Source organism: Austrofundulus limnaeus, unplaced genomic scaffold (assembly GCF_001266775.1).
Source record: "Austrofundulus limnaeus strain Quisiro unplaced genomic scaffold, Austrofundulus_limnaeus-1.0 Scaffold176, whole genome shotgun sequence".
Lineage (NCBI taxonomy): Eukaryota > Metazoa > Chordata > Actinopteri > Cyprinodontiformes > Rivulidae > Austrofundulus > Austrofundulus limnaeus.
This window is the reverse complement of record NW_013952578.1, coordinates 633958-639830: the sequence shown is the minus strand read 5'-3', so window position 1 is coordinate 639830 and position 5873 is coordinate 633958. Positions and strand designations below refer to the sequence as shown.

At 37.1% G+C, this 5873-nt stretch overlaps 1 long non-coding RNA gene across 1 annotated transcript; it reads right to left on the bottom strand.

Moving 5' to 3' along the window:
• Positions 1-5296: 5296 nt before the first annotated feature.
• LOC106524114 (uncharacterized) lies at positions 5297-5859 on the bottom strand. The gene is made up of 3 exons (XR_001310971.1): positions 5650-5859; positions 5436-5490; positions 5297-5363 (listed from the first exon to the last, which is right to left on the bottom strand). It is a non-coding gene; the product is annotated as an uncharacterized LOC106524114 (long non-coding RNA).
• Between the last annotated feature and the right edge of the window lie 14 nt (positions 5860-5873).

The window sequence follows — 5873 nt, the reverse complement described above, 5'->3', positions numbered from 1 at the left end:
CATCTGGTGAAAATTTCATGTCATTAGCACCTCTAGTAAAATATTTACTGAGAAAAATGGTGACGTGTTCAATACTTATTTTACCCGCTGTATCAGTGCAAATGTAAGCACATTGTATTGTATGAGATTAAAAATAATTGATTTTTTAATCCCACATTGCCAAACAGACATTGTCAGGAGAGCTCCAGTGCGAGGAGGAAGTCCTTCAGAGATCTACATTCAGTAAACCCTGGCACAGGTTTTTCACGCACTTCTGCCAAATGCATGTAAACATTTCGGACTTTGACAAGTATACAACGCACAAACGACGTGTAAATATGCGTAAAATACGTGCGTACTACTTTGTGTAAACGTGTAAACCAGGTAATAACAGGTCAACAACGTGTAAAGGACATGTTGTTTGCGCACCGTTTGTCCTTTTTTGTTAAGTCACAAACAGCATTTCCCTTTTGGGTAACGTCACTTCCTGTCAGTTTGAGTTGCGTCTCTTCTCATTGGCTGTTTCAGGTTTAGGGCTAAACCCCTTAAGCAAAGAGAGGGGTGCCAGGCACCAGCTTTGTTCCTGACGAGATGTTAACAGGTAGTTTCCGCCTCAAGTTCGCATGAAAATTTGATGTGTAGACACATATCTTATGCGCTGTTTACGCATCGTTTGCACGTTGTAAATGTGTCAAAGTCAGGTGAAATGTTTGCATGTGTTAGGCCTGAAAGGCTTTCGATCAAAGCATTTATACTTGACGCTTACATTGGTGCAGTATTCTCCGAAAGAACATGTGGCAGCACAGTTTACAATGTGTGAAATGTTGTAAAAAGGAGAATAAACGCTCAACAGACAAACAAACCTTTTGAATGGAGCACATCACGTGCAGAGTTCCAAAATTTTGGAGGTGCACAACCAGGCGCCGCAGCACTGTGTGGGGTCAACGCAATTGCATCGCTGTTGGCGCATGTGCCCTCGTGCTATGTTCAACACGTTAGCTATAAATCTAACTTCAATGCACTGTGAAGTTGTCTGCCCTTTCTTGGGCGAGGTACTAGATGAAAACTATTAAGAACTGTTAAAAACTGCTCAAATAAATGATCATTCACATACTGTACTAGATCTTGTTGAAGTAAATAAAATTATTGGTAAAAAATAAAGTGTCGAAGGTTAGAAGGTGACAACTCGTGTCACAAATAAACCTTTGGTGTTTAAAAAATCAAATGAAATGTGAGCTTTTGTCTCTTTTTCATTAAAACTGTGAGCTTTTGTCCGTACACATGGAGATCCGACACTAATGGATTAAACCAAGACACCTGATCAGACTGAGGTTTATCACTTTGATGAGATCACATTGATCAACTTGCACAGGTTTCACATTTAAATTCAAAGTTAATAACAAAGGTTCACACACCTTTCATCTTGAGGAATCAAAGATTTTGAAGCGCCTCTTCATTCTGTAGATGTGTGTTTCCTCTTCATCCACTGGAGAGAGAGAGAGAATTCAGTCATTACATAGTCCACTGAGTCCTTTGTGCGCTGCCAAATGTTGGGCACTGACAGTTAATAGTATTAGGTGTATGAATGTGTGCAAGTGTGTATAGCTTGCTGTTGCTTTGTTGTCCAACACGATTGGTATTTCCTGGCGTTTCTGGCTGTAGTTCTTTTCATGTATCACTTCATAGTCATTCTTTTTCACAATTCCTCCTCTGCAAAAAAAAAAAAAAAAACAGGTGCCTCCTCTCATTTCTGCTGCCAGCTATCATTCCTTACCCTACATGCTTTGTTAAATATGATCACGCAGCAGCTTCATCAGTGTTGGCAGTACACTGTATCAGTGGGAAAATGAAGCAGCCAGCATGCAGCTCATTCTGGCTTAGCACTAAGGTCTTGTTAGTGCTCATTTGAGGGCTACAGTACAGCAGGGAAATAGAGCCATGCAGAGCAAATTTATGCCCAAATAAGCCTCTTTGCACCTGTAAAGCCATGCTTATGCAAATGATATGTTAATCACAGTAGTTTGCCCACATTATACCTATTTCCTGGATGGAGTGAGACTGATGGATTCCCTAGTGTTTTGAGTTTCGGGCGTAAACTCTCCCCCATCGCTGCAAAACATATCATTTATTGAGTTTGGTATTTCGTCGGAAATATTGTCCATAGCATAAAAGCAAAAACAGGGGTTGAAATGCTAAACTACTTTACACAGAGGTGCTCTTTTGTATGTTTTTTGCTAAAGCAAGTGCATAAATACTGTCGAAAACTCTTGCAGATGCAAGCTGAAGAGTCAAGAGGCAAGATGAACTATATTAGTTTTAATGCTTCACTGTGTTTACTAGAGATTCAACTCAAGATAAAACAGTTTGAAAAGCATCGTGATGCAATCGTTTTAGGGTGTTGGGGTGATATGAGTTGTGTGTTGTGATTGGGGGCTAGCCTGGTAAAAACCAGCCCCTTGTTCTTCGCTTTGCTTCGTACAGAGGGTCCGTACTCGGCTATTGAGAAACGATTGCTTGCTGGAGGCGTGGACTCTGTTGAAGATTTTTTTTTGATTAAAGTTTTAATTATTTCTTTAAAAACACAACATCAATTCAGTATACAAAAATACAAATCGTAGCAGAAGAAGAAAAAATATTTTCTGCCCCTTTTTCTCAAATAATAAATTCAATCAAAAATAATCTTGAAATTACAAAAACAAAAACCATACAAAAAGAAAAACAGTAAAGGTTCGACTCCTTCTTTAGCAACAATTCTTATATTATACATTTACATATTTCTCCAACAAATTAACCTTTATCATTCACTCTATAACACACATCTGGCATTTTTAATGTCATCWTCCAGATTATTCCATAATCTTATACCCTTGATTGAAGTATTCCGTTCCTTCAAACTGGTAATAAATTTAGGTTTAACAAACATCTTTATCCCCCTGAGATTTTAACAACTATCTCATTTAAAAAATGTAATTGGATGTTTGAAGGTAATGTGTTTTTATGAGCCCTATACATAAGTGATAAAATACCATGATCAACCAAATCATAGAACTTCAGTAATTTCAACTGATGACTGTAATGTTTTCTGGTGATAATTTTTACAGCTCTTTTCTCTTAAAAAAAAAAAAAGCTTTTCCCTAAACGTTAATACAGATACAGAACACAGAAGTTTAAAATGATTCGATCTGATTTACCCCCAATCGCTAACGTTTGGTCGTGGTGCACCAGCTCGACTGTGAAGGAAGCTACGCTAAGAAGCTAACCGGAAATTGCGTGCGCTGTAAACAACCATCCCCTACTGGGAGAGAAGCACCGAGTCGAAGGAGATGGCTGTAAATGAGTGCTGCAGGCTTTGTGAAACAAATTTTATTTAATTCGGAAGGGCTTTGTTCATTTCTTCCGCTGCCATTGCTAAACTACAAGCAGACTAAAACAGCGCAGAAAATCAACGTAATTGTTCAAACTCCTTCTGTTCGATGATTAGCCTCGTTGGAATTCTACTGGAAAAAATCTTGCGTTGGAGAAATCCCAGATGGAACCATGACAGGTGCCACATGGTGTAGCGTCGGTACGGTCAGTGTCAGAACGGGTCAGTCCAGGTGCTTTTCCATTGATGTTCCTCCGGTTCCAGTGGGTGTGTGTTTTGGGCGGTTGGTGGAGGTGAATTTTGGGTTTTCAAAAAAAAAAAAAAAAAAGTTAATGCGCAAAATGAGAGATGGAAACACATTTGCGGAATAAGTTCTGAATTTTTAAAAATTCGAATTAAAATCGGATGCAAACACTACTGATGTCACTGCTACAGTTGAAAAAAATGATGCCTCGAGTTTTAGTTGTAAACGCAGCTTAGTGCGTTTACAATAGTACCAGCGACTCCAACCCCTAGCCAATCAGTGACGAACAGTGTACTGACTTGGCATTTTGGTATCGACTGGGACCGCTTGGAACCACAACGAAGTAGGAGTGGGCAATCATGGTCCTCGAGGGCCGCAGCCCTACATTTTACATTTTCCCTGCTCCAACACACCTGACTCAGTCACTGAACTACCTCTTCCAAGCTCTGCTGTATGGAGGACCGACACTAACATAATTAGAAAAAAAAGCAGAAATAGATAAATGAACCTTTAAATAAATAAATACATTTAAAATGCACCAAATAAATCAAAAAGGAGAACTTTAGCTCATGTTTTATAATTTAACTGACCTTCACATTTATTTTTCCAGCTTAGTTCCAATAAATTATATATTTTAACACATAATTTAAACTTTAATGTTTTTAAATATATATTTTACATAGTTTTTACTTTTACTTGTACATGCATTTTTCTCTCTTGAATGCTTAAATTGAATTATTTTTATATATTTTTCCAACAAGTCTTTTTATTTCTATGTGTTGCATGCTTGTGCTGCCGCTGTTTAGCTTAAAGTTTAGTTAAAAATAAATGCACAGGTAATGTTTTCCTCCTTGCCTTTGCTTTAAACTAAACTTTAAACTTTTAGCTAAACTGAAGAAGCACAAGCATGCAGCACAGAAATAAAAACACTTGTTGGAAAAACATATAAAAATAATTAAGTATAAACATTTAAGACACACAAATGCATGTACTTGTACATGCATTTGTGTGTCTTAAATGTTTAAGGAAATGTAAAAGGAAAAACAATTAATATATATTTTAAAATACAGAAAAATTTAAATTATGTGAAGAAATTTATAGTTATTATAGATTAGTACTGATGTTAGAAACAACACTAGAGTATCAGGGTTTCCTTTTTATAATACTTTTATAATGTTTGATCTATTATGTGTTAATTGAAATAGAGTAGWTACATGTCTGAATCATAAACAACACATAAGTGAACCGTTATAATAACATTAAGATGAGATTTTTGTATGAATGCCTGTGATTCAGCCGTAGGTCAGTAGGGGGCGAACTCAGGCATTGAAGAATCGTGTATAAAAACGTATTTCCTGATTTTGAGTCAGTGTGGGTTTCCTTGTCAGCCGGTGACAAATAAACCTCACTCAGGTCCAGAATTCTGGTGTTGTATGACTTCATTCCTTTCACAAATCATTTTATTTAACAACTGTGTTTTCATCTTGACTTCAGTCGATATTGAACATGTATTTTCTTACATTACTACACCCAAAAATCTTTTTTTTTTCAGTGCATGAGAGAAAACAGTTTCAGTAGGTCTGTTCAGAACCGGCATCAAAGGTAAACACCACAGAAATAAATATCTTTTAGACTAAAATAAATCAGTTTCTTTCAGTCAATCCATTCAACTGATAAAACGAGTGTTTTTATCTGTTCAGTGCACGTTTGCATCAACTCACCCAATCTGAGGGGCGGTCTGGACCCAGGTGGTCTGCAGGCTGCACACATCGACACCTTAAAGACCCAAACAGCTGGTTTTAATGTTAACTGTACATTTTATATGTGCGTTTGTCTGCAGCTTGATACCTGTAGGCCTTTGGAGATCATCTCCTTTAAGAGGTCTAAGTTGGTGAATTTCAATCTGGAAAAAATAAAAACAGAGCTGTTAGATTTATTTATCAAACTATGAAAGAGAATCCTAACAGAACAGACCTGATTGTGCTATTTATGTAACAACCCAATCCCACATGGTTTTATCAATAATTTAACATCAATAAAATCCTAAATWTCCCATGTTTACCTTCACAGTGGCTGTGTCCACTCATCTGAACAAAGACCCAGTCYGTCCTGCCAAGCTGCTCCAGGTGAAGATCTATCTGAAGTTAAATAGATCAATATTTGTATTCATCTTACTAATAACAGATTAACTACTTGTTAATGCAAAATGTCCTGATGCATCTCAGTAATCCAGGTAAAAAACAAAAAAGAAAAAAATCATATAGGTCTTCTGGACGGGTTCTTCTC